Below are 21,803 nucleotides of genomic sequence, written 5' to 3' on the forward strand. Positions count from 1 at the left end.
GAGTTACAGAGTGGCAGAAGCAGAGGTAGATGGCCGGAGCTGTTTTGATCCAAAACCAGGAGCCAGGAGCTTTGTCCAGGTCTCATAGGTGGGTGCAGGAGATGAGCAATTTGAGCCATCTTCTACTGTTTTCCCAGGCCACAGCAGAGAGCTGGATGGAAAGTGCAGCAGCCAGGATCCCAACTGGCACCAATATGGGATGCTGACTCTGTAGAGAGTAGCTTTACTCACTATGCAACAGTGCTGCCCACTAACTAGAGCTATTTTAATCTGAGTTTGCATAAAGTGGAGAATTACAGCATCATAAATACAGAAAAGTAACAGTTTTTCTCTGCCCAGTACTTTACAGTTACCCAGTGATCCACTGAGAATTTTACATTCCACACTGTGTAATTAAGAAGGCCAGTTACTTGTTTTATTTTGGGTTCTGTGTTTAAACCCATGACATTTTTGACATGGGAGGATATTAGTTCTACATTTTCATAGAGACTGGACTGTGGAAGCATCTATAGAAGTTATAAATGTGAGAGTGGTAAGAAAGAAGAGGGGAAGAAATAAGTGCCCCTTACCCCCCCACAGAGATGTCCATAAGTGGAATAGAAGATGTGCCCTTGAAAACTATGGCTGACTTTCCGTGACAGACTGTGTTTGAGTGCTTCACATGTTCTGATAGAAAGGTGTTGCCATCAGGTTACTACTTTGTTTATTTATTTATTTTTTAAGGATTCATTTATTTATATGAAAATCAGAGTTACACACAGAGAGAAGGAGAGGCAGAGAGAGAGAGGAGGAGAGGCGGGGGGGGTGTCTTCCATCAGGTTCATTCCCCCAATGGCTTCATCACTGTGAACATTGCTCAGTTCCTGGCATATACCTTTCCTTTAACCTAATACTTTGCCATGTAGTAGCCCATGAAAGCTGCAGACTGCATAAATGAATGAATACTTTGAGGGTTGTGATTTCTTGGAGGAACATCACGAGACAGAAGGAATAAAACAAAACAGAAGTATCCTCAGTATATAGAAGGTATACTATTTTTGCAAGCCACAGAGAAGAGGAAGAAGAAGGAAACTAGTGAGACTGGAAAGTTTGTGACAAAAGTAATAGGCACTGGTCAAGAATTTAACAAGCCCATTAGGAAAACATTAAGGTTTCTTTACTTCCATGTAGACTTCACCTTCTAGTGGTGAACAGGGTCCTCTAAACCCACTTGATGCACAAATGAAAACCCAAGCAGTCTTCTCCCACAGATGGAGTCTACTATTGGTTTTGATTTACATTTCCCTAATGGCTAGTGACATTGGGCATGTTCATATATGTCTTGACCATTTACATTTCTTCTTCTGAGAAACATCTGTTCAGATCCTTGCTCATATCTTAACTGTACATTTTGCTTCTTGTTTGGAGTTTTTCCAGTTCTATATATGTATGTTGTGGATATCAATCTTTTGTCATATTCAGAGTTTTCAGCCATTTTATTTGTTGTATCTTCACTCTGATGATTACTTTGTTGTGAAGATGTATCTTAATTTGATATACTCAAATTTTTATATTTTATTTTTGTTACTTGTGCTTTTGGAAGCTTACCCAAAACTGTTGTCTAAGCTAATGTTTCATAGTTTCCCCTATCTTTACTTAGTTTTTTGTTTTATATTTAGACTTTTAATTCACCTTGAGTTGCTTTTACATAGTGTATGAGGTGTTGGGGTATATTTTCAGGCTTCTACATATGGATAATCACTTTCCTCTAGACCATTTGCTAAAGGGATTCTTTTTTCTCCTGTTTTAGTTCCTTTGTAAAATATGAGTTGCCTGTAGAAAGTCAGTTTATTTCAGCTGCCTATTCTTTTCCATTGAACTATGTGTCTGTTTGTACAACAGTGCTAACACTGCTTCTATTTTTTTAGGAAGATTTATTTATTTATTTGAAAGGTCAGACGCTTCTTCCAAGTCTCTCATGTGGGTGCCAGCACCCAAGAACATGGGCCATCTTCCACCAATTTCCCAGGTGCATTAGTAGGGAACTGAACTGGAAGTGGAGCAGCTGGTCTCATAGCAGCACCATATGGGGTGCAGGCACAGCGGGTCAATGCTTTAACCCATTGCACCACAGCACCAGCCCCTTCCTTATTTATTTCTGCAGTGATCTTTCATTATTCACTTTTTTCTACTGCCCTACAACTTGACTCATTCCTGTTTTTTTCTGGGTCCTGGAGGATGGTAGTAGGTTGCTTCTGAGATATCTTTTTGGTGTTAGTAGATACTTGGTCATCTAAAATCATAGTTTTTAGTTTCTATATTTCTCTGCTAATCATGAGGACCTTCTAGATGACTGCACTAAATGTTGGCAGAAATGAGGATGTATTAATTTGCTAAGAAAATACCACAGAGAATATCATTTAAATCATGGAATTTTACTTCTCAGAGTTGTGGAGGTTGAAAATATAAGATCATGGTCCTAATAGGCTCAATTTTTCCAGAAGCCTTTCTCCCAATGTGACAGACACTTATATCATTTGACCTACTTAAAAGCACTTTCTTCAGGTAGAGTCATGTTAGTGGTTAGCACTTCAATGTTTGAGTTTTAGGGAGGCACATTTCAGTCCATAACAGCAAAAGGGGCCCTGTGGTCTGCTTCAATGACAGCCATCTCTGGGGAGGACAGAAATTTTGAAATCAGTGTTAGCACTGACAGTAATATTGTGAAAAATCCTATCTCCATGAAATGTGCATTCATATACACACAAAAATACCTGTACACATAAACACATTTTACAGTGGAAATGCCTGATGATTGTGTACAGTTAACATCAATATAATAATCCATAAGATGGTCTATTGGCAGACATTAAAAAAAGAATTAAAAAGAATCACAACAAAATCTGCAATTACATATATATATATATATATGTGTGTGTGATATTCAATATTTAAAGTTGCTAAAAGATGATAACTGATGTGTGGGAAATAAAAGCTAAACCTTACCTTACAATATTGCAGCCTAGTCTACTTGAAAGATGTCTTCCTAAAATCTTTCACTGGGCCCACACTGTGGCATAGTAGATTAAGTCTCCACCTGCAGCACCAGCATCCCATATGGGCACCAGTTTGAGTCCTTGCTTCTGCACTTCCAATCCAGCTCTTTGCAAATAGCCTAGGAAAGCAGTGGAATATGGCCTTGGGCCCCTGCACCCATGTGGGAGACCTGGAGGAAGCTGCTGACTTCTGGCTTCTGGCACCTGGCTTCAGATTGGCCCAGCTCTAGCCATATTGGTCATTTGGGGGGTGAAGCAGTGAATATATGACCTCTCTTTCTCTTCCTTTCTATGTCTGTAATTTTGCCTCACAATAAATAGATTTTTTAAAAACTTTTCACATTTTAAATTTCTTAATTTTTTTAAAGATTTATTTATTTATTTGAAAGTCAGAGTTACACAGAGAGAGGAGAGCCAGAGAGAGAGAGGTCTTCCATTTGATGTTGACTCCCTAATTGGTCGCAACTGCCAGAGCTGCATGGATCTGAAGCCAGGAGCTTCTTCTGGATCTCCCAGATGGGTGCAGGGGCACAAGGACTTGGGCCATCTTCTACTGCTTTCCCAGGCCATAGCAGAGAGCAGGGTCAGAAGTGGAGAAGCCAGGTATAGAACCAGCACCCATATGGGATGCCGGTGGTTCAGGTCAGGGCATTAACCTGCTCCACCATAGCGGCAGCCCAACATTTTAAATTTCTGATGCTCTAAACTAGCACAGGACTACATTACACATAGGAAAGATGCATTCAAAAATTATAAATCTAGTGCATTTTAGCAGAAATTTTAACAAATACTTCTAATTTTCTCAGCATTATGTACTAAATTAATGACATAATGAGTCATTGTCAGATTTTTAGTTCTTTGACAGCCACTTATAATACTTAACAGCTTTTTCAAATTTATTGCTAGTGTGTTTTTTTTTCAACACATGCACTGAATTTTACCAGTTTAGTGAACATGGAGCTGCCTATTATATGATTTGCATTTTAATGGATTTTCATGGCACATGTAATCAACATCTGCAAAGCCTCTAAAACATATAAATAACAACATGAATCGGGTTTTTTTTAAATATTCATTTATTTGAAAGAGTTGCACAAATAGAGGAGAGACAGAGACAGAGAGGTCTTCCATCTGCTGGTTTACTCACAGTTGGCCACAATGGCTAGAACTGTGCAGATGTGAAGCCAGAAGACAGGAGCTTCTTCTGGGTCTCCCACATGTGTGCAGGGCCCAAAGGACTTGGGCCATCTTCTACTGCTTTCCCAGTTTGTAGCAGAGAGCTGGGTCAGAAATGGAACAGCCGAGAGTTGAACTGGCAACCATATGGGTTGCCAGCACTGAAGGCAGGAGATTTAACTGCTATGCCACTGCGCCAGCCCCACATTGCATCTTTTTAAGATGATATGGATATAAGTTCATGAGAAATTATTAGCATGTTTTCATGTGTCTGCTTGCTAACTAAAATCCATCCTTGGAAAAATACCAATTTATATCCTTTGCCCATTTCTTGACTGGATTGTTTGTTTTGTTGTTGAGTTTTTGAGCTCTTTCTAGATTCTAGATATTTTCCTTTTTTAGTTGCCTAGTTTGGAAATATTTTTTTTCCATTCTGTCAGTTGCTTCATCTTGTTGAATGTTTACTTTGCAGTTCAGAAAGTTCTTAGCTTGATGTAATCCCATTTGAGTATTTATACTTTTATTGTCTGTGCTTCTTGAAGCCTTTTCTAAGAAGGCTTTGCCAAAGCCAATATCTTGCAGAGTTTCCCTGATGTTTCCCTCTAGGAATTCGATGATATCACATCATAGATATAAATCACTGATCCATTTGCACTGTATTTTTGTATAAGTTGTAAGGTAGAGATCTTGTTTCATTTTTCTGCATGAGAAGGTCAAATTTTCCCAGCACCATTTTTGAAGACTGTTCTTTGTCTAGGGATTTCTTTTAGATCATTTGTCACAAATCGGTTGTAGATTTTTGGATTGATTTCTGGAGATTCTACTCTGCTTCATTCATCTACATGACTTTTTGGTGCCATTACCAGGCTGTTTTGATTATAACTGTCTTATAGGTCTTGAATTTTGGTATTATGAGGCTTCCAACTTTGTTTTTTGTTGTTTAAGATTCCTTTAGCTATTTGGGATCTCTTGCATTTTCCTACAAATTTTAGCATTATTTTCTCTAGTTCTCAGAAGGATGTTGTTGATATTTTGATTGGGATCTCATTGAATCTGTAATTGCTTTTGGGGTCTGGTGCTGTGGTATACTAGATTGAGCCTCTGCCACCCACACTGGCATATCACATGGGCATCAGTTTGTATCCTGGCTGCTCCTCTAATGATCTAGCTCTCTGCGAATGGGCTGGGAAGTCAGTGGAAAATGGCTCAAGTACTTTGGCCCCTGCACCCATGTGGAAAACCCTGGAGAAACTCCTGTCTCCTTGCTTCAGATCAGCCCAGCTCCAGGAATTGTGGTCATTTGGATTGAATTAGCTATTTTTTATGAGGATTTTTGCATCTATGTTCATCAGGGATTTTTTTTTTATATTTTTTATTTGACAGGTGGAGTTACAGACAGTGCAGAGAGAGAAAGGGAGAAAGGTCTTCCCTTTGCTGATTCACTCTCCAAATGACCACAACAACCAGAGCTGTACTGATCTGAAGCCAGGAGCCAGGTGCCTCTTCCTGGTCTCCCATGTGGGTGTGGGGGCCCAGGCACTTGGGCCATCCTCCACTGCCCTCCCAGGCCAGAGCAGAGAGCTGGACTGGAAGAGGAGCAAGCGGGACCAGAACTGGCATCCACATGGGATGCCGGCTCCGCAGGTGGAGGATCAACCCAGTGTGCCATAGCACCGGCCCCCATCAGGGATATTTTTCTATAGTTTTCTTTTTCCACTGTATCTTTTTCTAGTTTAAGAATTAAGGTGATGTAGGCTTAATAGAAGGAGTTTGAGAGGATTGTCTCTCTTTCAATTGTTTTGCATAGTTTGAGAAGAAATGTAAGTAGTTCTTCTTTAAAAGTCCGGTAGAATTCAGTAGTGAGGCTGTCTGATCCTGGACTTTTCTTTGTTGGGAGGGTCTTTATTACTCATCCAATCTCTGTCTTGGTTTTTGATTTGTTTAGCTTTTCTATGTGTCTTCATGACTCAATTTTGGTATATTGTGTATGTACAGGAATCTGTTGATTTTTTTCCTCTAGGTTTTCCAATTTGTTAGCCATCACAACAGATGCCCACATCCTATATTGCAGTGCTAATCTGAGTTTTGGTACTCCACTTCCAAATCAGTTTCATGTTAATATCCCTGGGAAGCAATGGATGATGGCTCAAATTCTTTCATCCCTGTCATCTAATTTGGAGAACTGTAGCCTAAATGGGGACCTGAGAATCTGGACTTGCCACAGTTGTTGTAGCCATGTAGAAAGTGAACCAGCAGATGGGAGATCTCTCTGTTTCTCTTTCCCTCTCTCTGCCTTTTTTAAAATCATATTAAAATATTTAATTATTTATTTTAAAGAGCTACAGAGAGAAGGAGAGACAGAAATCTTCCATCACCTGATTCATTTTTGAGATGACTTCAGTAGCCAGAGAGTGGCCAGGAGCTTCTCCTCTGATGTGTGTGGCAGCAGCCCAGGCACTTGGGCCATCTTTCACTGTTTTTCAGTCCATTGGCAAGGAGCTGGATCAGAAATGGAATAGCTGGTACTTGAAGTGGTGCACATACAGGATGCCAACGTAACAGATAGCAGCTTTGTCCACTGCACCACAACACCAGCTCCTCTTTCTGCCGTTCCAATAAATAAATCTTTTGAAAAAGAACTTCAGGTAGTAAAACTCATCATGACTGAGTAATGGCAAATTTATTGAAGTGATCTACTTTTTTAAAGATCTATTTATATATTTGAAAGGCAGCGCTAGAAAAAGAGTGGGAGAGATTGATCTTTCTCCTGCTTTGTAACTCTCACTTTAAGCTTTTCTTACCAAATTTTCATGTTTGTGGATATTAATATCTATGGGAAAATTTGGTCTCTTGATTCCAACCAATGAAAGCACCTTGATCATAATTTCATGTCCATTCTCATTTATACAGAAAAGGAGTAAAAGCAGGAGGTCCATGGCACCCCTATATCTGTCTCCCTTCCTAATTTGTTGGAGAAACTACAAGTTAAGTGCAGATTTCAAAAAATAAAATTTTGTTAAATACTTAACTAAATGGAGTGATTAATAGATTAATTTCAGGAACTTTTGGGTAAAGAATTACCAGGTAGTGCAATTTTAAATATTCAAGAAGATTTTAGAAGGCACTTACCCTGATTTCCAGCCATATTAATCCACTAAATGTATTAGACTATTTTTCCTCACTGCAAAATATTATGCATTGATGGGCAAAAAAATTTTAGTAGGTAAGATCAAGTATCATTTTCAAGGATTAAAAATGGGTTGTTCAGGCTGGGGTGCCATGGCTCACTTGGCTAATCCTCCACCTGTGGTGCCAGCACCCCAGGTTCTAGCCCTGGTTAGGGTACCAGGTACTAGTCCTGGTTGCTCCTCTTCCAGTCCAGCTCTCTGCTTTGGCCTGGGAGGGCAGTGGAGGATGGTCCAAGTGCTTAGGTCCCTGCACCCACATGGGAGACCAGGAGGAAGTACCCGGCTCTTGGCTGCAGGTTGATGTAGTGCTGGCCATAGTGGCATTAGGGGAGTAAACCAACGGAAGGAAGACCTTTTTCTGTCTCTCTCTCTGTCTATAACTCTCTGTCTCTCCGTCTCTCACTGTCTAAGTCTGGCTGGCCAAAAAAAAAAAAATGGGTTGTTCAGGAATATTAGTTTCTTCTTTGAATATTTTAAGTTAAAAAGAGTCATTGTATTCTTTTCCTGAGTATCTGTAAGAAGTACATGATGTTTGTGGTGGCCGGTGCTGTAGTACAGCAAGTGAGAGCCCTGGCTTGCAGCCCTGGCATCACTTATGGGGCCCAATTCAAGTCCCAGCTGCTCCACTTCTGAACCAGCTCTCTTCTATGGCCTGAGAAAGCAGTGGAATGTCTCAAGCCTGTGGGCCCCTGCAGCTGCACAGGAGACCCAGTAGAAGTTCCGGGTTCCTGACTTTGGATAGCTTTGGTTGTTGCAGCCATTTGGAGGGTGAGCTAGCAGATGCTTGGGCCCCTGCACCCACATGAGACCCAGAAGCAGCTCCTGGCTCCTGGCTTTGGATCAGCCCAGCTCCAGCTGTTGAGACCATTTGAGGAGTGAACCATCAGAAATAAGACATTATTCTCTGTCCCTCTCTCTATGTCTGAAACTCTAACTCTTATAAATAAATAAAATCTTTTTAAAAATCTTAAGCAATATTAAAGATAAATGAAATGAAGCACTGGTTTTTGAAAAGAAAAACAAGATTAATAATCCCTTAACTAGATTAAGAAAAAGTATATTTAATAAAATAGAAAAATGAGATAATACAATTAATATCACAGGAACAGAATGGATCAACAGGGACTACTAATGGCAATGATAAACCAATAAATTAGAAGAAAGGGTTAATTTTGGAAATATATAACCTATCAAAATTTAACCAGGAGGTGAAAAAAAAAAAACAGAATGGACCAAAAATGAGTAACAACATTGAATTAGGAATAAAAGATCTCCAAATGAAAGGTAAGCACCAGATAATTTCACTATTAAATTCTATCAAGTTAAAAAAAAATAATACCAATCTTCCTAAAATTATTCTAAAATCTTGAAAGGGAGGAAACCCTTCCAAACTTATCCTAGCAGGACATAATTGCCTGGATTACAAAACCAGAGTAAAGAACATATGTCTAGCTCTGAATGTCTTTCAAATAAAAAGAAAAGAAAAAAACTATACACGAGTATGGCTAACAAATATAGATGCAAAAATTCTTATCAAAATACAAGCAAGTTGAATCCAAGAATATATGAAAAAGCTCAGATACATAAACAAGTCAGAAGTAACTTGGGAATGTGGGGAATGGGTCAATATATGCAAATTAACAACCCAAATAATCCACATCAATAGGATGAAGGATAAACATCATTATCATCACCCCAACATATATAGAAAAAAATTTTCAATGAGATTCTACATTCATTAACAAGCAAAACTTTGAGCTAAATATTTACAGAGTGTACATAACTCAGTAAAATAAATCCTACATATAACAAACCATAGCCATCACCCTATTGATGTCAAAAAGCTGAACACATTTCTTCTAAGATCTAGAATGAGACAAGGATACCCGCTCTCTCCTCTGTTTTGGCCAAAGGTAAGAGAAGGAATAAAAGGCACAGAAATAAGAAAGAAGAAATTCAGATTATTTCTATTTCCAAATGACTTGATTCTATTTATAGAGAAACCTAATGATGCCAACAAGAGTCTGCTAGACTGGTAAATGAAATTAGCAAAGTTGCAAATATAAAATGAACATAAAAAATCAGAAGCACTTTACATACCACTGAGAAAGTAATTGTACATAATAATCAAATTCACAAGAGATATAAGAAAATGAAACACCCTGGAATAAATTTAATTGAGGATGTTACAAAACACCACTGAAGAACTGATGACAAAAAAGATGGATAGACCTCTCATGTTCATGAACTGGAATAATTCATAACATTTTCTATGCTATCCAAACTAATTTACAGATTCAACACAATGCCCATCAAAACACAAATGAAATTCTTCATTTAACTAGAAAAAAACAAACCTAAAATTCATATGGATTAACAAAAGCTACCACATGGCCAAAGCAAATTTGAGAAACAGAACAAGGCTGAAGTCACCATGACATCTGATTTCAAGATGGTAACCAGTGGCATAAAAAAAATACATGGAGCAGTGAAAGCAAATGGAGGTCCCAGAAAGGAATCTATACATCTACAGACAATAGATTTTGACAAAGGTGCCAAAATACATGGATGAAGGAATAGTACCTTTAGTAAATGGTCCAGAGTACATTGGATACCTCTATGGAGAGGACTGAACCTATACTCCCCACCCTCTTATCCTACACTAAAATCAACTCAAAGTGATCCACAGATATAAATGTAAAACCTTACACTAACAATACATAAGAAAAACTCTGTAAGACATTGGCATAGTCAGTGCCTTTGGATAAGATCCCAAAAGCACAGGCAACTAAAACACAAATAGATAAACTTTATATCAAACTAGTAAGATTCTTCACAACAAAGGTGACTGCTTAATCACCAGAGTGCAGATACAAGAAAAAAAGATAAAATATTTTCAAGCTCTACATCTGACAAAGGGCTAATATCCAGTATGTAGAACTGGAAAAACTGTAAAACAACAAAAACCAGAACAACACATATAGTTAAGAGTCAGGAAAGAATCTAATTAGGCCATCTCTCAGAAGAAATACTAATGATCAATAAATATGTGGGGAAATGAACAATATCCCTAGTCATTAGGGAAATGAAAATCAAAAAACACTAGGTATCATCACCTCACTTCAAAAAAATAACAAATGCTGGTAAAGATACAAAGAAAAGAAAATCTGTATATATTGTTGATCAAAATGCAAATTAGTGTGAGCATTATGGATAACAGTATGATCACTTCTCAGAAAAAATTGAAAAATACTACCATCCAGCTCCTTTGCACATATTAGAAGGGAATGAAATCAGTACATGAAACAGCTATCTGCCTTCCTCTGCTAACTACAGCACTAGGCCCAGAAGCCACAATATGGAACCAATCCAGGTATCCACCAATGGATGAATGGATAATTGAATACCATTTAGTGATAAAAAAAAACTTAAAAGATTGTTATTTCTTGTAAAATGGATAAAACTGGAGATTAAGTAAAATAAGACAAAGAGGTGCTAGCACTGTGGCATAGCATATAAAGCTGTTGCTTGTGATGCCATCATCCCATATCAATGCCAATTTGAGTCCTAGCTGCTCCACTTCCAATCCAGCTCCTTGCTAGTGCACCTAGGAAAGTAGTGGAAGATGGCTCAAGTTCTTGGGACCCTGCACCAATATGAGAGACTTGGAAGAAGCTCATGGCTCCTGATTGGCCCAGCTCTAGCCATTGTGGCCATTTGGGAAGTGAACCAGTATATATCTCTCCCTCTCTCTGTAACTCTGACTTTCAAATAAATATATCTTTAAAAAAAGAAAAAAAGAAACTGGGATGGAGGAGCTGGCAGGCTCTATAAAGAAAAGGAAATTGAAGACCCAGTTCTCTGACTTGCTCAGCTTATGCTATGTTTGTATTCAAATATTCCACTATACCCTATAATAATATACAAATAGCACATATTAACCCAAATTAAAGAGTTTTCTTTAAAAAATCATTAAAAAATAATGAACTCTGAAAAAAGAAAATAAAGAGACAATCTCATCTCATATTCTCCAAACTTATTAGTGATTATTTAAATACACTTAACCTTATAATCAAAAATTCAAGATGGCATTTCCCATTGATCTTTATGCTCAGTCCTTACATGATTTACAAGCAGGTTGCCTGGTATTCTGTAAATGTCACTATTGAAAAACTAATCTTGAACCTAAAAGGAAGGATAGTTACACTGTTTTGTTAAGATTTATTTATTCACTTGAAAGAAGAGTGACAGATATTCCATCCACTAGTTCAATTTCTAATGCCTGCAACAGCTGGGGCTAGGACAGGTTGGATCAAGGTGCCAGGAATTCCTTTTGCATCTCCCATATAGGTGGAATGTACACAGGTATTTAGGTAATCATCTGATGCTTCTCAGGTGCATTAACAGGAAGCTGCATTTGAAGTGTGGAGTAGGCAGGCCTTGAATTTCACATACTCTAATAAGGTATGCCGGCATCCCAATGCATCTAAACCTACTGCTCCAAACCCTTTTTACTTTTATTCAATGTTAATACTGCTGTCAAATAATAGATGAGATGTTTAACTTTGAATCCATGTTAAAGAAAAAGTTAATAAAACAGATTTGAGACTGATGTTAAGCCTAACAGTTAAGAAACTTGTATCCTACAATGGAGTAGCTGTATAAAATTCTTGGTTCTGATCCTGACTCCAAGTTCCTGTTAATACAGACCTTGGGAAACAGTAGTGATGGCCCAAGTCATTGGTTCCTGCTACTCACATGGAAAACTGGGATTCAGTTCCCAAGTCCTTGCTTCAGCCCTGATCCCTCACTGGAAGTTGTAAGCATCTGGAAAGTGAACCAGTGGATAGGAACTCTTTATCTCTCTTGCTGTCTCTCACTTTCAAATAAATAAACAACAAGAAAGGAATTAATCAGACAGAACAACATAAAAGTCTGTTTGAAAGCAAACAAAGGTACAACAAAATATGTATTTTATTCCAATATTATCTAATAAATGTTTATTCAAAATGATATCAATAATGAACAGGATTGTTATAACCTCCAATGGCTAAAAAGTATGATAGATACTAAATACAGGATAGAAGGAAAGAACTGAAAACATTCCAAGTTACCCTAATTGCCCCAAAACAGGATAGTGTTATTTAAAATTAAGATTATTTAAAAATGTATACTGCAAACTCTAGGGAAATTACCCAAATTTAGGAAACACATATCCTCAATATATTAGTGAAAGAGAGCAAATGGAATAATATTACAGGATGCTCATTAAGCAACTGGGAGCAACTCGGACTAGACTAAGTTACTGGAATTAAGACTTATTCTGTGCATCTGCTTTCCCACAATATGGCGCTGAGAAGGGAAACAGCTTCTACACAGCTGCCTCCAGTTCAACCAATAAACTGTGGGACCTGCTCCTGATTGGAGGAGAGCAGCGTACTCGGCGTGTGGGTAGCAGAGTTGGGATTGGTGGAAGAGGACTATAAAGGAGGAGAGAGACGGCATGCATCAGGAACATCTAAGGGGAACATCCGAAGGAACACCTGTGCAGCCCCCGAGAGAGCCGGCCGGCGGTGTGCCGCTCCCCTGCGGAAGTGGGAAATGTGGCAGGGGGAACCGCCCTTCCACGGAGGTGGAAGGGACGGTAGCCAACCCAGGAAGAACCAGCAGCAAACCCGGGGAGGGCCAAGCAGACGAAAGAACAGCGCAGGGTCCTGTGTCGTTCCTCCACGAAGATGGGGAGCAACAATTAAAATGAGAAGAGAGGCATAGGCATTTGCATAGTGGTTAAAAGACTGCTTGAGGGGCTGGTGCTGTGGTGCAGTGGGTTAACGCCTGGCCTGAAGCACCAGCATCCCATATGGCTGCTGGTTCTAGTCCCAGCTGCTCCACTTCTGATCCAGCTCTCTGCTATGGCCTGGGATAGCAGCAGAAGATTGTCCAAGTCATTGGGCCCCTACACCCACATGGGAGACCTGGAGGAGGCTCCTGGCTCCTGGCTTCAGATTGGCACATTCTGGCCATTGCGGCCAACTGGGGAGAGAACCATCAGATGGAAGACCTCTCTCTCTCTCTCTCTCTCTCTCTCTCTCTCTCTCTCTCTCTGCCTCTCCTCTCTCTGTGTAACCCTGACTCAAGTGAAAAATAAATAAATCTTAAAAAAAAAAAAAAAGACTGCTTGGGACATCTTCATCCTACACTGTGAGAGCCTGTGTCTGTGTTCTGGCTCCACTCCCAACTCCAGCTTCCTGGAATACACACTGTAGAAGAAAGCAGGAGACTATTCAAGTACATGAGTCCTGTCTTTGGCCAGGCCCGGGCCCATTCTTGCAGGAATATGAGGAGTGAACCAGCAAGCAGATGACAGATCACTATTTCATGAAAAAAGTAAATGATTAAACATTTTTTAAAAATAAAATGAGAAGACAGAAGAAATTTAAAAACAAGAACTGACACAGGTGTCTGGTGCAGAAGGTAACACACCAATTTAAATAACCATGTCCCATATCACAGTGCCAGATTTGAGTTCAGCTACTCAATTTCTGATTCAACTTCCTGTGAAAGCACCCCCTTCCTTTGAATTCAGTAGGTGATGGTTCAAGTTCTTGAATCCCTACCAGATATGTGACAAAGCTAGATGGATTTTCTGGTTCCTGTCTTCAGCGTGGCTGAACCACAGCTGTTGTAGGTTTTGCAGTAGTAAAACAGCTGATGGAGGAGCTGACACTGTGGTACAGTGGGTTAAAGCCCTATCCTGAAGTGCTGGCATCTCATGTGGGCACCGATTCTAGTCCCAGCTGCTCCTCTTCCAATCTGGCTCTCTGCTGTGGCCGGGGATAGCAGTAGAAGATGGCCCAAGTCCTTGGGCCCCTGAACCTGCTTGGGAAACCCAGAGGGGGCTCCTGGCTCAGATGGACCCAGCTACAGCCATTGCGGCCATCTGGGGAGTGAGCCAGTGGATGGAGGACCACTCTCTCTGTCTCTACCTCTTTCTGTAATTCTTTCAAATAAATAAAATAAATCTTTAAAAAGGAAAAAAAAAACAGCTGATAGATCTCCCTGTGTCTCTCTGCCTTTCAAATAAACAAAAATCAATAGATCAGATGTTTTAAAAAAGAACAGAGAAAACAATTGCAAATATGTTACATACTAATCTAACTATCTCAGTAACTACTAATGTTATCTTAGTATCTACTAAATGTGCATTATCTAAGCACTCCAAAGACGAAGACTGATATCGGAAAAATAAAACCAAGACCCAACTTTGTGCTGTCTACAGGAAACCCACTTAAATATACAGACACATGGAGAGGATTTGAAGTCATCTTGGTCAAAGAACAGATTTCATTTGTGTAGGAGGAATACATTTAAGAGGTCTGTTCTACAACATGATGAAAAGAGTTAATAACAATGTGTTCTACTGTAGAAAATGACTAAGAGCTTAGAATTCAAGTATTCTCATCATGAAAACTACATATATAATGTAATGCATATGGTAATTGTCTTTATTCATTACAGTTACATAAATATTTCCAAATAGTACTTTTATGTGCTAAATGTAGTCCATTCTTATCAGCTTAGGATACATATAAGCAGAATTTTAAGGTAAAATATATAAACACAGCTACTGATTAAAAATAATAATATGCAGGCCGGCGCCGCGGCTCACTAGGCTAATCCTCCGCCTAGCGGCGCCGGCACACCGGGTTCTAGTTCCGGTCGGGGCGCCGGATTCTGTCCCGGTTGCCCCTCTTCCAAGTCAGCTCTCTGCTGTGGCCCGGGAGTGCAGTGGAGGATGGCCCAGGTGCTTGGGCCCTGCACCCCATGGGAGACCAGGAAAAGCACCTGGCTCCTGGCTCCTGGCTCCTGCCATCGGATCAGCGCGGTGCGCCAGCTGCAGCGCGCCGGTCGCGGCGGCCATTGGAGGGTGAACCAACAGCAAAGGAAGACCTTTCTCTCTGTCTCTCTCTCTGTCTGTCCACTCTGCCTGTCAAAAAATAAAAAAATAAAAAAATAAAATAAATAATAATATGCAGAAGCACATTATAACATCAGTGTAATGAAACCTAAAAAAGCAATATTCACTTAAGACTAATAAGGATTTAAGTCAGAAAATTACAAGGGTTATGTAGTGACAACTCAGGCAGTTCTCTAGGAAGACATTACAATGCTTCCCACCAGTGTTCCTAGAGCATCAAGAGATGTAAGAAAAAAGCTATACAGACCAGCACTGTGGTATAGCAGGTAAAGCTACCACTTGCAGTGCCAATGTCCTATACGGGTACTAGTTCGAGTCCTGGATGCTCAACTTCCAATCCAGCTCCCTGCTAATGCACCTGAGAATGCAGCAGAAGATGGCACAAGTCCTTGTGCCCCTGCATCTATGTAGGAGACCAGGAAGAAATTCCTGGCTTCAGATTGACCCATCTCTGGCCATTGTGGCCATTTTGGGTGTGTACCAGTAGATGGAAAATCTTCCCCCCCCCCCCGTAACTCTGCCTTTCAAATAAGTAATCTTTAAAAATGCCCTTATAAAACTGTGAGAAAAAGTGCAAATCTACCAGTGATAATCAGTATAAATAAAAACATTATAACACACAATGAGTGGTAATCAGTAAGTAGCAACATATTATCCATACAGATATGTCAGTTAACACAAAATGGAGTAATAAGGTCACTCCAAGTGTTGGAAAATCAAATAATAAGTGCATATGCATGAAAAATTACATATTTAAACTTTCTACTCTACCAACATTTCCTACAGAATTAGAATTCATCTACAATCTATAATCTAACAAATTTTTCCATCATTTATAAAAATTTTCCATTTCATTTATAAAAATTTTTGCATAAGTGACAAAAATTAAGAAAGATATTATCACAAATATCAAAATATAAATCAAGATATCCTTACTATCCAGAATAATTTTTTTTCACCAAGAAGGCAAACTTGTATTTTATTTTGTCCAAGGAAGGGAAAAGAAATACCCTTAGTATAACATTGCCTTTCCTGTTGTTGCAGACAGGCCACAGTCATATCAGCAGGGTAGAAAAGCCATCCCACTCCTGTGGTAGGCACTTGTGAATGGGGAAAGGGGACCAATCTTGTGGCCATAGCATCAAACAGCTTCTCTGATGTGGCAGGGCTGGATAGCATTGCTGTGAGCCTCAACACCACAGGCTGCAGCGCTCTCAGCAGAGCTGTGATACTGCATGAAGTTTGCAGAAATGGCATGACTGAAGGGGTCCCCTGCCTTGGTTACCATGTCCTGTCTCACAAGAGCCAAATCCACCAGCTGTGCCACAGTTTCATATGCTAAATCTGCTAAAATTTCCATAGCAACAATAGTGGGCTTTATCTCCATACTGCAGCAGTCCAACCAGTTTCAAAATTTGGAACTTTTCTTGGAGAAACTTAAATGTTGACTTTTACAGAATTCTGCATATTGAGCTGAATCCATAATTTGAGTTTGTCTTTCTGCTCTCTCCATTCTTTCTTGTTTAACTTCATCAATTTCGTCATTTTCAAGCATTGCCATTAGTTCTCCAGTCTGGTCAATAGAGTTGAAGAAGTCTTGAGCAATTTTTTGTCTTTTGTTTGTTTTACTGCTGCCACTCAATTTGTTTTCTCGAAGATCATCATCATCTATGCTTTTGATAATCTTTGATTTGTAGTCTCGCATAAACATGTATTTTAACAGTCTTCTAAGTTTTTTCTTATCTTTGCACATCAAAAACAGAATATCTTCAGGAGAAACTACCCTTGCTCCCCGCAGCTGAGAAACTTCAGCAGCTTGCCATAACAGATTAATTAACTGAGTATGCTCCACATCTTCTACCAAAACTGCTGTTTCATGAAGAGGCCTCCTGGCATCACCCAAAGAAAACATCATACTCTTTATTTCTGCCATGAAGCTTATAGACTTCCCTGTACCTCTTTCACTATTTGAAGTGGCAGTATACATTGGGCTAGCTGCAGTATTATTCATCTTTTAATTCCACTTTTTTCCACAAATTCTTTGAAGTACCTTTGAATGAGATATTCAAGTGGGGATGCAATCCTGCAGAAGCTCTGCTTTAAGAACACTTGTGGCACGGCTGCATGTCCTGCATGGAGTTTGCAGGAGTAGAGATGGTGGGGTTTCTCCTGCTGAGGCCCATGACAGGATTGAAAAGGGGTGGGAGGGGCAGAGAATCTAGAGGAACAAGGTGATTTGGCTGTGTAGCGGGAGTTGTGTGGGGTGGGGGGTGCAAGATGGCATGAGCCTGACTCGGGCAGGGGGCCTGGCAGACCAAGGAGGTAGTGATCTTGATGCCCTCACTACTGGTGGTGCTGGTGCATGCCCAGAGTAATATTTTTAAGCAATAAAAAACATCACAAATAATCAGGACTCATTCACCTGTGGGAGCAGAAATAAAAGAGATTAAGAAGACCCGCCGGCGCCGCGGCTCACTAGGCTAATCCTCCGCCTAGCGGCGCCGGCACACCGGGTTCTAGTCCCGGTCGGGGTGCCGGATTCTGTCCCGGTTGCCCCTCTTCCAGGCCAGCCCTCTGCTGTGGCCAGGGAGTGCAGTGGAGGATGGCCCAGGTGCTTGGGCCCTGCACCCCATGGGAGACCAGGAAAAGCACCTGGCTCCTGGCTCCTGCCATCGGATCAGCGCGGTGCGCCGGCCGCAGCGCGCCGGCCGCGGCAGCCATTGGAGGGTGAACCAACGGCAAAAGGAAGACCTTTCTCTCTGTCTCTCTCTCTCACTGTCCACTCTGCCTGTCAAAAAAAAATAAATAAATAAATAAAAATAAAATAAAAATATATATATATATATATAAGAAGACCCTTGAACTAACCAAGGCCCATTTGTTTACCTGCATACTCACATGATGAGTGTTTACATTATTATATAAACCAAAACAAAATTCTCTTTCCTTTTTCAGATCTTATCATTAAATAAATTCAAATTCCAAACAAAAAAAATTAAGTAACATTCAAATCATGGCACATAATTCCTACACAAGTAAGCAAACTGCAATAAATGGCAGCAAGTTTCCACAAAGGACCTGAAAGAGAATGAGCTCAGGAAAGCAGTCTACCAAACCCACAGTTCACAAGGGAACCCACACTCACATTACTCATAACCCAAGTCTTGGGGACCACATCACAAAGGAGATGCAATCAAAGAGGGATCACTTAGTTAGAGAAGCCAGAAAATTTAATTCTGAGAGCTCCACACTTTTGTCTAGAGTTAGCAGAGGCCTCAGATTCAGGGCTCAGTCCCACCACACAGCTCCAGGCAGAGATCAGTTCAAAGCAGGTTTGCTCTTTCTAGCACCCTGTCCCTTTTCTGAAGTTTTCTGTAAATCCTACCCAGAGTCTTCCTATTAGCATAAAATTAGCTACTATCTGAACAGGGTGGTTATGCAGAATCAGAGCCACTCTAATCCCTCAGGAAATTGCAAGGGTTTTCAGATCCCCAGGCCAGAAAGTGAGGAGAAAAGAAAATACATATTTATTACACCAGTCACAAATAAGCTCTCAAATTCATAAACCTTTTCTCACCCAGCAAAGTTGATCCTCCCAGATAGCCTCAGTTAGTACAAACTATCCTCTGATTAAACCAACTCCATGGATGCAAAATGAAGCTGCTGTGTATCCAAAGTGCATTTGCTCTTCAGGTCTCCAACCTGTTAGCTAGGGTGAGTTTTTCTTGGCATTTTCAAAGTTTTTACTCCATAAGCAAGGCTGACAGAATCCAGAGTGCATGAATCAATACCAGCATATAATTAACTCATCCTAATAAGTTTCCAAGGAATGAGAACTGTAGTTGGAAGAGAAATCTTAACATCCCAAAGGATGGAGTGAATATAATGAATGTCCCCAGTTTTAAGGCGTCAGCTGCCTCCATGAATGTTCTACTGCTGTTCAGGAAGAATGAGGCAGAGGATAATATTCACTCTGAGTTACTAGGAACTCAGCCATTTTTGGTAAGCACTCACAAGGAATTTTGAAACCCAGGAAAAGAAAAGAGGTTTTAACAGCATATTGAGAAGACATCACCCTGTAAAATTTTCAGGGAGAATATCAAACTGATAACATTCTGGGGGGAAAAAAAGTCTGTACTTAAGACCAATAAAAGGAGATGTGTAAAGATTTTTTTAAACTTTATTTGATGTGCAGGTAAATGAAGACAGACATCTTTTATCCACTTTTATCCCCTGGCTCACTCCCCATAAGCCTGCAACAGCCAGGGTTTGGCCAGGCTGAACCTATGAGACTGGCGCTAAATGTGGGTCCTCATATTAAGAGTCAGGACCCAAGCCATTGTCTGCTGCATCCCAGGGTGTGCTTTAACTGGATTCAAACCCAGTACCCTGTTAGAGATGTGTGGGGCCCAAGCGTCATCTTAATCACTGCTAAAAGCACCCATTCCAAGACAATGATTTCTTACACTGGAGTGTCAGGTAGGCATTATCTATCTTCCTCTCGTGTAATATTCAGAGAGCACACCAGGTTCTAGTCCCGGTCGGGGCGCTGGATTCTGTCCCGGTTGCCTCTCTTCCAGGCCAGCTCTCTGCTGTGGCCAGGGAAGTGCAGTGGAGGATGGCCCAAGTGTTTGGGCCCTGCACCCCATGGGAGACCAGGATAAGTACCTGGCTCCTGCCATCGGATCAGCGCGGTGCACCGGCCGCAATGCGCCGGCCATTGGAGGGTGAACCAATGGAAAGGAAGACCTTTCTCTCTGTCTCTCTCACTGTCCACTCTGCCTGTCAAAAAAATAATAAATAAATAAAAAATTAAAAAAAATATTCAGAGAGAAAACAGCCCTTTTAAGGGGTTATTTTTTCTTTTGTGAAAAGAAAGGCAAAATGCTGAAGTTGCATGAAATGCATCATGGGGGCCGGCGCTGTGGCATAGTGGGTAAAGCCGCCACCTGCAGTGCTGGCATACCACATGAGCACCGGTTCGAGTCCCTGGCTGCTCCACTTCTGATCCAGTTCTCTGCTATGGCCTGGGAAAGCAGTAGAAGATGGCCCAAATCCTTGGGCCCCGGTACCTGTGTGGGAGACCCAGAGGAAGCTCCTGGCTCCTGGCTTCTGATAGGTGCGGCTCCAGCCATTGTGGCCAACTCGAGAGTGAACCAGCGGATGGAAGACTGCTCGCTCGCTCTCTCTGCCTCTCCTTCTCTCTGTATAATTCTGACTTTCAAATAAATAAATCTTTTTAAAAAATGCATTGTCGCTCCCCCTCTTCGCAGAGGAACAACACAGGACCCTGCGCTGTTCTTTTGTCTGCTCAGCCCTTCCCGGGTTTGCTGCTGGTTCTTCCCGGGTTGGCTACCAACCCTTCCACCTCCGTGGAAGGGCGGTGCCCCCTGCCACTTTCTCCACTTCAGCGGGGGAGCGGCACACCGCCAGCTGGCTCTCTCCGGGGCTGCTCAGATGTTCCTCAGGTGTTCCTGGTGCATGTTGTCTCTCTCCTCCTTTATAGTCCTCTTCCACCAATCCCAACTCTGCTACCCACACGCCGAGTATGCTGCTCTCCTCCAATCACGAGCAGATCAGCTCCTGCAGCTCAATCAAATTGGCGAGAGGCAGCTGTGTAGAAGCTGTTTACTCCCTTCTCAGCGCCATATTGTGGGAGAGCAGATGCATAGAATATGTCTTAATTCCAGTAACTTAGTCTAGTCCAAGTTGCTCCCCACAATGCATCATGGGGATAAAGACTTGGTCGAGTTGTGAACTTCACAGTGAAGTTGGCATTTGGCAAGGTGGGAGGAGATCTGGAAATTTAGGGACCTCCTGCCAGCCTGCATGCTCTCTGTTCAACACCATTTATTGCCTCTGAAACTCACGGGTACAGTTAATCCAGTGATGAGAAATTCAGCAGTGAGAACAGGTGGGGCCCTCCAGGAAGTGTTCAGGATAAATCCATTCATGTGTTCACGGACTGATGGCTTATCCCTAGGGGAGCGCTACAGAGGCCACTTTGGATTGGCCTCCTCTGTACTCTATTTGCCCACTGGTCTCCGTGCCACCCCAGGCCTCTGCCAACAATAAGTCCATCACCAGACGCTGCCCCTCGACCCTGCTCCAAAGCCGTGAGGTCAATAATACCACTTCCTTCTCACGCACCGAGCCTGTGCTGTGGTGCTATTAGCAACAAGAAAACTGACCCAGATCCGTAAGCCGAGGGCACTGCTTGAGATCCGCCACCTCCCTCAAGGACTCGGCTCATACGGGAAGTTCAAGTTCTCCCCGAGGGCTCCGCCATCCTCACCACACAGAGTTTGGAAAGCTGACGCCCCAGGGTTCAAAGTCGCTGCAGGCAGGGACCCCACACCACACGGGGGTCCCAACGGCCAGCCACCGCACACCCCGTGGTCCTAGGGGGACGCCTCACATACTCAC

General features: G+C 41.3%; 1 protein-coding gene and 1 pseudogene across 1 annotated transcript in view; both read right to left on the reverse strand.

Annotated features, from left to right (window-relative positions):
* LOC127488447 (uncharacterized) overlaps positions 1 to 21,803 on the reverse strand; it is a 74,285-nt gene that overhangs the window by 17,903 nt on the left and 34,579 nt on the right. The window lies entirely within an intron of this gene.
* LOC127488436 (transcription initiation protein SPT3 homolog) lies at positions 12,677 to 21,788 on the reverse strand (annotated as a pseudogene).

Source organism: Oryctolagus cuniculus, chromosome 2, assembly GCF_964237555.1.
Source record: "Oryctolagus cuniculus chromosome 2, mOryCun1.1, whole genome shotgun sequence".
In the NCBI taxonomy this organism is placed as follows: domain Eukaryota; kingdom Metazoa; phylum Chordata; class Mammalia; order Lagomorpha; family Leporidae; genus Oryctolagus; species Oryctolagus cuniculus.